This window comes from Cherax quadricarinatus, chromosome 37 (assembly GCF_038502225.1).
Source record: "Cherax quadricarinatus isolate ZL_2023a chromosome 37, ASM3850222v1, whole genome shotgun sequence".
Taxonomy (NCBI): Eukaryota; Metazoa; Arthropoda; class Malacostraca; order Decapoda; family Parastacidae; genus Cherax; species Cherax quadricarinatus.
In genome coordinates, this window is record NC_091328.1 from 14990977 (window position 1) to 15002851 (window position 11875).

At 51.5% G+C, this 11875-nt stretch overlaps 1 pseudogene; it reads right to left on the reverse strand.

Moving 5' to 3' along the window:
- Positions 1-10539: 10539 nt before the first annotated feature.
- LOC138853704 (5S ribosomal RNA) lies at positions 10540-10656 on the reverse strand (annotated as a pseudogene).
- Between the last annotated feature and the right edge of the window lie 1219 nt (positions 10657-11875).

Consider the following 11875-nt stretch of genomic DNA (forward strand, 5'->3'; position numbering starts at 1 on the left):
GTGCATAAGGGTGAGCTGGCTAAAGGATCGACCACCTTCTGTCGAGGCTGAGGGACTGATCACCTTATAATTACCTCTACACTTCTTCTGTCTCCAGTTTTAAAATCACACGTATTCGACTGAAGAAGCCTGCTGCGCAGGCGAAACGTTTTGACAGTAAAGATATCTAAGTGTGTCTTACTCATCAATTCTGCATGAATATAATTTATAATTAGAACTCTTTACATTGAAAGTGTAATTGTGAAGACCGTTCTTATGCCCCTGTACCGCCCCCGGGACCTCCTTCACCACCACTGCAGTAAAAACACCTTGTGTATTGAGGAGGCTTGAGCGACACCACCCTTGTGAGTGTAAATGTCTGTCCACCACCACGGCGTGATTCATTGAGTTGGCGAGGTGGTGTGTGACCTGGGTCAATGTGTGCCCTGGGCCACAGTGTATGTAAACCAGGCCATAGTGTATGTGATCTAGGCCACAATGTGACCCAAGCCAAGGTGTGTGTGACCTGGGCCAGAGTATATGTGACCTGGGCCAGAGTATGTGTGACCCTGGCCACAGTATATGTGATACAGGCCACGGTGTGTGTTACCTGGGCCACGTAGGTGACCCAGGCTACAATGTGTGTGACCCAAGCCACGGTGTGTGTGACCTGGGCCACAGTATGTGTGACCTAGCCCACAGTATGTGTAACCTGAGCCACGGAGGTGACCCATGCCACAGTGTGTGTGACCCAGGTCACAGTGTGTGACCCAGGACACAGTGTGTGTGACCCAGACCACAGTGTGCCACCCAGGTCACAGTGTGTGTGACTCAGGCCACAGTATGTGTGACCCAGGTCACAGTGTGTGTGACGCAGGTCACAGTGTGTGACCCAGGCCACTGTGTATGTGATCCAGGCCACAGTGTGTGTGATCCAGGCCACAGTGTGTGTGTGACCCAGGCCACAGTGTGTGTGATCCAGACCACAGTGTGATATCTCGTGGCAGTCATCATACCTGGTGGTAATCATTATACCTCGTGGCAGTCATCATACCTCATGGAAGTCATCATACCTCGTGGAAATCATCATACCTCGTGGGCGAAACTAACATACCACCCGCTACTAAGGTCTCTCTCTTACAGTGATATGTCCACAGATAATTCTTAGCAGCCCTTGCAAGGAGCCGCAGATGACCCGAGTACCTCTCCTCCTTGAACAACCCCCTTTACCCTGCTTTGGTTATACCCCACTCCTCCCCCCGGTCGCCACCTGCCCAGGTCTCACTCCCAACCCATAGGTTACCACCTGCCCTGCAGGTTGTAATCAGATGACTCTGAAGGCTGGCTTAATCCTTCCTGAGGTGAGGGATGTGTGTGGGTGCGGAGACCGGGTTGGTGCCTTGGCTTCAGCTGTTGTATAGACGGTGACCGGCACAAAACTTGGCCAGCAGGAGGCTGAACTTTATTGCCAAGGCAAGAACCCCAATGGAAATAAGCCCATTGTTTGGCCTTATTGGTTTATCCTAGGGTAAATCTACATAGTGTACTATATGTGTGCCCCCCCCTAACACCTGTTTGCCCACAATACCAGGGTGTCCTCCTAACTGTTGTCAAAAGTTAAACGTATGTTTGTAAAACCTATTTGAGCTGTAATGTACCGGAGAAGAGGTTGTGAAGCCGACAAGCCTGAAGAAGAATAATTAGACTGTTCAACATCAGAGTATCATTATTGTGGACTTTTCGCCACCGAGATGCTGCACATTCATCTCGTCGGTATTGTATACCAAACATGTACAAGCCTGAAGAAGTTTAGTCTCTAAGCGAAATCTTGTCTCAGTCAAGTGTTACCATTCAACCATTAGTGTCTATTTATCTGTAATCTACTGCTTTTGTGGCGGTGTGTTCCCTGACGGGATGAACAGCCACACCCAGCAACCTCGGGCACAATCTTTAATCTAGATTCATGAGGAAGCGCTAAGCCTGGAAGGGCCACATAACGCCTGAGGAATGACTAGTAATCAGATCTGATCAAAGAAATGGTAGATTACCTCCAAATCCTTGAGCTGAAAGTCCTTCGTCGACGTCACGGCACCCATTTGAAGGGTAGGTGAATATTATACTCTGACTTTTTATCAATGCTGAGATGCGACCCAGACAGGTCAGGTGTGCAGAAGAAGGGTCATTCTGAAAGTAAAGACACAGATGTTGCACATGTGTCTTTACTTTCATCTTGTCGGTATTTTATACCTTTCTTGCACAAGGCTCATTCTGGAAGATATTCTATACAGATTAAAGATTTTGCTGTATATGCTAGTTTATTGTGCACCTCATATCTATCCCGAGGGTGTAGAACTCCAATAGTGCTGGAGTTACTATCACTTAGCAGTTCTTAAATTATTGTAACTCCAGTCATACTGGAAGTAAACCTTTGAAGCTCCAGTGGCTGCTAAATTCTTGTTGGAATACTTAACAATATCCTCATTGCCCTTCTGAAGTCTCGCAGCTCAAGGTTGACGGATTTCAGCACCTTATATGAGCCGCCATCTTGCGTGATGGAATATGACAGGGAAACATAAATAACAAAAAAGGCACAATACCGTGACTGGAACGATACACAAATAACCCGCACATAAAAGAGAAGAGCTTACGACGACTTTTCGGTCCGACTTGGATCATTTACAAAGTCACACTTTGTAAATGGTCCAAGTCGGACCGAAACGTCGTCGTAAGCTTCTCTCTTTTATGTGCGGGTTATTTGTGTACAGGGAAACATAGCTTTTGTTCCCACTGTTTAATTATCTTATAGAACAGGGTAGAGCAGCACACTCTTGCTGTATCCAGTTTTGCCAAATTAAAAGAAAAAATGGGTAAGCAGCAGTAGATCTCGATATATATCTACAGGTATATAATGCAGTATATAATACAGTATATGTTATCAGCTATGAATATGTTGACGTGAGTTTTAGCATGTAATCTGCTGTCTAAATAATAGTACACCCGTCACGAGGGTAGTTGGAAAAGCTATTTAGAGTCCTACATGTGTACTGAAATAAAATCTGTTATATTTTAGCCACATATATGTGTAAATTAAATGATAAATACGTCGTTGTGCATCCACTCATGTGGATGTCTCTGACATCCGCATGAATGGTTGTCAGAGAAGACCTAAGTGAGTGGATGTCTCTGACATCCACTCAGGCCTTCTGCTTTTGCGTTATAAACTGCCACTTCAATTACACCAGCTGACCTGCTACACTGTGCCTTCTGCTTTGCGAGTTATTAACTGCGACACTAGCTGTCAGTAAGACCTACTACAATTAGGCCAGCAGACCGACTGCACTGTGGCTTCTGCTCTTCTGTAAAAACCACCACATACACACACGCACACCAGTCACATTCCATAAACTCATATCTGCCATTAAATAATCATTGGCATTTGCCAAGTGCTCGATTCATCACTAAACTAGACGTAAATACTGGGGCAGTGGAGACAAGATAATCTTCCTACAGAGTACGGAAAAACAGATGAGGAAGGATCCCAATAACGTACTGTCAACAATAGTGAAGAACAGACACGTTATAGTGGAGGAAGAAACATGCGAAATGAAATCACTAGGACATGTTTATTGAAAAAGTTTCTGTCTTGGGATCTTGGTCACTTCATAATTAGAGTGATCAAGGTCCCAAGACCGAAACGTTTCAAATAAACATTTTCTGGTGATTGTTTTTGTGTCTTTTCTGCTACTTGTAGGTATCACATATCTTTAATCGAAGCTGACGATAATGTACGATTTTTCGGATTATTTCCTGCTTACCACTAGAATAAAATATTTCGACTAAAAATCCATGATTTTAGAGTCAAAATTCCTAATATTATAGATTTCATGGTGCTTTTCATATGATTTTTTGTATATCCGAACACATCTTTCAGGACAAGCTTTTATCAGGACAAATAAGAACCTATAATATTACCATTATAGAAGACTTTATAAATGACAACGTATCGTTTGGCGTGAAGACTTTTCCAGGTCAGTGACTAACCTGAAAAAAACTTGGTAGTACATTCAACTTACATAATAAGTGTCAGTGGTTCGATCTCCGGCACGAGTTAAAACGGTGGGCATGTTTCCTTACTGCTGGCGCAAGTGTTCGCCTATCACCATGTATCTGGGTGTTAGTCGACTGTTATGGGTGGCATCCCAGGAGGGTGATAGCATATCAGGTGGCCCAGTGGCTTACACAATAACCTGGAGTTCTACGACTCATTCGCCATGGATTCTAACCCCTCCCGTTCAGTGGTTTGTTTACCTTTGATAATTATAGGCCTTGAAATGAACTGCGTAAAATTGACGTGCAAAAAAAATATTTGTTTTAATTCTTCGGTATACACAAACTATTCCTGTTGCCAAGTTTCGCTCCCTCTAAAGCGTTTATTAAAGCATTCGGCGTGCTAGAACTCTAAAGGGCGAAACGCTGTACCTGTGGAAGCTTGTTCTATAATGTATCTTTTCTTCAGCAGAGGAGAAATAAGAAAAAAAGTGGAAGAGGAGGGGAAAAAAACGAGAATTATTGATTGGCTGATGAGGTCAAAACTTAGCGCTGCCAGAAGACCACAACACACCCATGATGGAGAGAAATTATAGGGGATTGTTGACAGTTTAATGAAGTTCACGACTGTTGCTTGTCGGAGATCCGGATTTATCAAGGATTCATACACGAGAGCCCTGGCTGTTATAGTCTGAGTCTACTGCGCCACGTTTTCGGTCTACTTGTGTTTTACCTGTCATGAAGAAGTCAACTGCATTTTATTCTTTACTGAGCTGAAAAACCATATGACAGAAGCGTCCTTGGGAGTAAATTAATCTGAATTAAATCCATCCTGAGTAAATTTGCTCTGAGTTTCAACTGATTAAAATTAATCAAATATTAAACACAAGCAAGACATTTAATAAAATTAACGCATTAAAACTAATTTATTGAACAACAGTTTCCATGCAATAACTCGAGAATGCCTCTCCTGATGGGCTTCAAACCGTAAATGGTGGTGTATCTGTATAATAAACGTTATTTACGTATATGCCAATTTTATTGTTAAAACTAGACATAATACGAAGAATGAGACATTTTTGCAACATCTGGGAGTCTTTATTTAGGAAACGTTTCACCAGCCAGTGGCTTCTTCAGTATAATACATAGAAGAACGGTGAAAGACGAGGAGACGAGGTAATCAGTCCCTCAGCCTGGAGTCGATGTGTCGGTTTTCAATACCATTTACATCACAAGACAATATGTTTTGGCATTAGTTCTGAGGATAAGCAAGTCTCTTAAGGATGTAATCAGGAAAAAAATATACTCCAAATTTTGAATATACTCTGATGAGCTGATCTCCCTGATGTATATACACCGAGAGCAACAGTGCGTGTACACATGCAAGCCTACTTGTTCGAGTTTATTATAATCCCTATACTGAGGATTAAAGAATCCTTGACTGGTGATGAAAAGGTTAGATGCAGCCTTTTAATGAACCTCGTGTATTAGACAGGCTTAAAACCCAGCTAATCAACACTACTAAACTTCCTGTGTTTAAGAAGGCTCGTTTGCTCTCCCGCCAAACAAATCTTTGAGACGTAAATGCACTTAAATTACCACCTTTCATGATCAATTATTTGATACATAATGATGATAAGTACTTAGACCAGGACCACTCCCACCCACACCAGGGACCACTCCCACCCACACCAGGGATCACTCCCACCCACACCAGGGACCACTTCCACCCACACCAGGGATCACTCCCACCCACACCACCCACCACTCCCACCCACACCAGGGATCACTCCCACCCACACCAGGGATCACTCCCACCCACACCAGGGATCACTCCCACCCACACCAGGGACCACTTCCACCCACACCAGGGATCACTCCCACCCACACCAGGGACCACTTCCACCCACACCAGGGATCACTCCCACCCACACCAGGGATCACTCCCACCCACACCAGGGATCACTCCCACCCACACCAGGGATCACTCCCACCCACACCAGGGATCACTCCCACCCACACCAGGGATCACTCCCACCCACACCAGGGATCACTCCCACCCACACCAGGGACCACTCCCACCCACACCAGGGATCACTCCCACCCACACCAGGGATCACTCCCACCCACACCAGGGACCACTCCCACCCACACCAGGGATCACTCCCACCCACACCAGGGATCACTTCCACCCACACCAGGGACACTCCCACCCACACCAGGGATCACTCCCACCCACACCAGGGACCACTCCCACCCACACCAGGGACACTCCCACCCACACCAGGGATCACTCCCACCCACACTAGGGACCACTCACTCCCACCCACACCAGGGACCACTCCCACCCACACCAGGGACCACTCCCACCCACACCAGGGACCACTCCCACCCACACCAGGGACCACTCCCACCCACACCAGGGACCACTCCCACCCACACCAGGGACCACTCCCACCCACACCAGGGACCACTCCCACCCACACCAGGGATCACTCCCACCCACACCAGGGATCACTCCCACCCACACCAGGGACCACTCCCACCCACACCAGGGACCACTCCCACCCACACCAGGGACCACTCCCACCCACACCAGGGATCACTCCCACCCACACCAGGGACCACTCCCACCCACACCAGGGATCACTCCCACCCACACCAGGGACCACTCCCACCCACACCAGGGGCCACTCCCCCCCCCACCAGGGTCCACTCCCACTCCCACCCACACCAGGGATCACTCCCACCCACACCAGGGACCACTCCCACCCACACCAGGGACCACTCCCACCCACACCAGGGACCACTCCCACCCACACCAGGGATCACTCCCACCCACACCAGGGACCACTCCCACCCACACCAGGGACCACTCCCACCCACACCAGGGATCACTCCCACCCACACCAGGGACCACTCCCACTCCCACCAGGGATCACTCCCACCCACACCAGGGACCACTCCCACGTCCCTGGTGTGGGTGGGAGTGTACAGAGTGTACAGAGATCCTTTACTGCACGTATAAGTTCTCTCAAGCACCTTAACTACTGGGAACGCTTGGAAGCACTTGACTTGTACTCGTTGGAACGCAGGAGGGAGAGATATATCATAATCTACACTTGGAAAATCTTGGAAGGAATGGTCCCAAATCTGCACACAGAAATCACTCCCTACGAAAGTAAAAGACTGGGCAGGCGATGCAAAATGCCGCCAATAAAAAGTAGGGGCGCCATTGGTACACTAAGAGAAAACACCATAAGTGTCCGGGGCCCAAAACTGTTCAACAGCCTCCCATCAAGCATTAGGGGAATTGCTAATAAACCCCTGGCTGCCTTCAAGAGAGAGGTGGACAGATACCTAAAGTCGGTGCCGGATCAGCCGGGCTGTGGCTCGTACGTCGGACTGCGTGCGGCCAGCAGTAACAGCCTAGTTGATCAGGCCCTGATCCATCGGGAGGCCTGGTCGTGGACCGGGCCGCGGGGGCGTTGATCCCCGGAATAACCTCCAGGTAACCAGGTAACCTCCAGGGACCACTCCCACCCACACCAGGGATCACTCCCACCCACACCAGGGACCACTCCCACCCACACCAGGGATCACTCCCACCCACACCAGGGATCACTCCCACCCACACCAGGGACCACTCCCACCCACACCAGGGACCACTCCCATCCACACCAGGGATCACTCCCACCCACCCACCACCAGGGACCACTCCCATCCACACCAGGGATCACTCCCACCCACACCAGGGATCACTCCCACCCACACCAGGGACCACTCCCACCCACACCAGGGACCACTCCCACCCACACCAGGGACCACTCCCACCCACACCAGGGATCACTCCCACCCACACCAGGGACCACCCACACCAGGGATCACCCACACCAGGGACCACTACCACCCACACCAGGGAACACTCCCACCCACACCAGGGACCACTCACTCCCACCCACACCAGGGACCACTCCCACCCACACCAGGGATCACTCCCACCCACACCAGGGACCACTCCCACCCACACCAGGGACCACTCCCACCCACACCAGGGACCACTCCCACCCACACCAGGGATCACTCCCACCCACACCAGGGACCACTCCCACCCACACCAGGGACCACTCCCACCCACACCAGGGACCACTCCCACCCACACCAGGGACCACTCCCACCCACACCAGGGATCACTCCCACCCACACCAGGGATCACCACCCACACCAGGGATCAGGGACCCACCCACACCAGGGACCACTCCCACCCACACCAGGGACCACTCCCACCCACACCAGGGATCACTCCCACCCACACCAGGGATCACTGCCACCCACACCAGGGATACTTCCACCCACACCAGGGACCACTCCCACCCACACCAGGGATCACTCCCACCCACACCAGGGATCACTCCCACCCACACCAGGGACCACTCCCACCCACACCAGGGATCACTCCCACCCACACCAGGGATCACTCCCACCCACACCAGGGACCACTCCCACCCACACCAGGGATCACTCCCACCCACACCAGGGACCACTCCCACCCACACCAGGGACCACTTCCACCCACACCAGGGATCACTTCCCACCCACACCAGGGACCACTCCCACACTCCCACCCACACCAGGGATCACTTCCACCCACACCAGGGACCACTCCCACCCACACCAGGGACCACTCCCATCCACACCAGGGATCACTCCCACCCACACCAGGGATCACTCCCACCCACACCAGGGACCACTCCCACCCACACCAGGGACCACTCCCACCCACACCAGGGACCACTCCCACCCACACCAGGGATCACTCCCACCCACACCAGGGATCACTCCCACCCACACCAGGGACCACTCCCACCCACACCAGGGACCACTCCCACCCACACCAGGGACCACTCCCACCCACACCAGGGACCACTCCCACCCACACCAGGGACCACTCCCACACACGCCAGGGACCACTCCCACCCACACCAGGGATCACTCCCACCCACACCAGGGACCACTCCCACCCACACCAGGGACCACTCCCACCCACACCAGAGACCACTCCCACCCACACCAGGGACCACTCCCACCCACACCAGGGACCACTCCCACCCACACCAGAGACCACTCCCACCCACACCGGGGACCACTCCCACCCACACCAGGGACCACTCCCACCCACACCAGGGACCACTCCCACCCACACCAGGGGCCACTCCCACCCACACCAGGACCACTCCCACCCACACCAGGGACCACTCCCACCCACACCAGAGACCACTCCCACCCACACCAGGGACCACTCCAACCCACACCAGGGGCCACTTCCACCCACACCAGGGACCACTCCCACCCACACCAGAGACCACTCCCACCCACACCAGGGGCCACTCCCACCCACACCAGAGGCTACTCCCACCCACACCAGAGGCCACTCCCACCCACCCCAGGGTTCACTCCCACCCACACCAGAGGCCACTCCCACCCACACCAGGGGTCACTCCCACACCAAGGGCCACTCCCACCAGCATCATGGCTACTCACCCCCACACCAGGAGCCTCCCACCCGCACTAAGGGCCACTCCCACCCACACTAGGGGCCACTCCCACCCACACCAGGGGCCATTCCCACCCACACCAGAGGCTACTCCCACACCAGGGGCCACTCCCACCCACCCCAGGGGTCACTCCCACCCACACCAGAGGCCACTCCCACCCACACCAGGGGTCACTCCCACACCAAGGGCCACTCCCACCAGCATCATGGCTACTCACCCCCTCACCAGGAGCCTCCCACCCGCACTAAGGGCCACTCCCACCCACACTAGGGGCCACTCCCACCCACACCAGGGGCCATTCCCACCCACACCAGGGGCCATTCCCACCCACACCAGAGGCTACTCCCACCCACACCTGGGGCCACTTCCACCCACACCAGAAGTCACTCCCACCCATACCGGGAGTCACTCCCACCCACACCTGGGGCCACTTCCACCCACAGCAGAACCCACTCCCACCCACACCAGGGAGCACTGCCACCCACACCAGGAGCCTCCCACCCGCACTAGGGGGCCACTATCACCCACACTAGGGGCCACTGCCACCCACACCAGGAGCCTCCCACCCACACCAGGGGCCACTCTCACCTACACCCGAGAGAACCACTCCAACACATACCCAAGGGACCACTTCTCCAACTTCAACTTAGGCAAGGAAAGACGTCGTACAGCATGGTAGCAGAAAGGTAACGTTCAGTTTCTTGCCAGTACAATAAGAGGAACTAGCGGCAACACGGACCCTTCACACCAAGACAACTTCTTCTTTCTTACACTACGAGTGACATTCTTCCCACCTTGAAAAAGAAATTACATCTCTACCAAATGCCAGATCATCCAGACTATGATGGTGAACATGCAGGCCACTGGCAGCAACAGCCTGCTTAAACAGGTACTCCTTTGATGAGTTCCGAGAGCTTTTCTACTCCCATAGCCCGGCCTATTGTGAAAAGGAAATGAACGCTAACAGCATCTGGTGTTCCCAGGCGATCACCCATCCAAGTATTGACCAAACCCAATGCTGCTTAACTTCGCTGATCAGATGAGAAGCGGTACTTTCAACATGGTGTGGTAAAGCAGCTTACTCAGCAAGGAAGCTTGGTAAAGGTGCTGGTAGGGTGGAAAAGCCCTCGAAATCTGCCACAGGTAAGAACACTCCACCCCCACCAGCACTAGGGGGAAGGGGTGTTTTCCTCTCGCCTCCAGGAGAGCTGAATGAAGGCTGCACCAACGAAACATTACTTCAATTACTATGATTACCGCACTTAACTCCGTGTCTAGACAACACAACCAAGGATGTCAGTGTAGCAGCGACCTGTGTGGCTTATCTTACCATAAACAATCTTATTTATATACATACCTATGCGACTTCTTTTTTTTTTTTTGTCCTTGTTATATCCTTCATTTCCCGGGAGCGCGGTGAAGGAAACTGTCTGGTGAAACTCTGGAGGACGGTGAAGCTTGGTGTGTTATGCACTACCTGGAGTATACCTACCTGGAGGGTATTCCGGGGATCAACGTCCCCACGGCCCGGTCCACCACCAGGCCTCCCGATGGATCAGAGCCTGATCAACCAGACTGTTACACTAGTGTGTGCCTGAGGAATCAGTCATGCTCCTGGGGGATCAGTCATGCAAGGACCCCAATGTAAATATGTCACTTTGACTTTTTTGGGGGGGTTATCCTAGATAAGTTACATATATATGATAATTGTAATTATGTGTACCTGTGCCTAAATAAACTTACAGTATGTTAAGTCAATATGGAATCACGGGAGTTCGTTCAGTGTGTCAGTACCTTCAGTCACTATTAGGTCACGAAAGTGACTTTAGGTACAAAAAAAAAAAAAATAAGCTGAACGTGTATGGGTCATTCAGCCTGAGGAGTTCGGGAGGCTTGATCCTCCGTCCGCTGAATCGCGAGACAAACGCCCTACCAGTGAGACACTGCCGGGTCACGTGAAGGAGTTCAGTCATCTTGTATGATCACCCTCACTGCCTTGACTGTAATCCTCGTAGAGGTGTACACGTAGATGGTAGTACAGGTAGTAGATGATCGTATAGCTAGTAGACGGTCGTACAGCTAGTAGATGGTCGTATAACTAGATGGTAGTACAGCTAGTAGATGGTCGTATAACTAGATAGTAGTATAGCTAGTAGATGGTCGTGCAGCTAGTAGACGACCGTACAGCTAGATGATCGTACAGCTAGTAGATCGTCGTATAGCTAGTAGATGGTCGTACAGCCAGTACATAGCCGTACAGCTAGACGGTCGTACAGCTAGTAGATGATTGTACT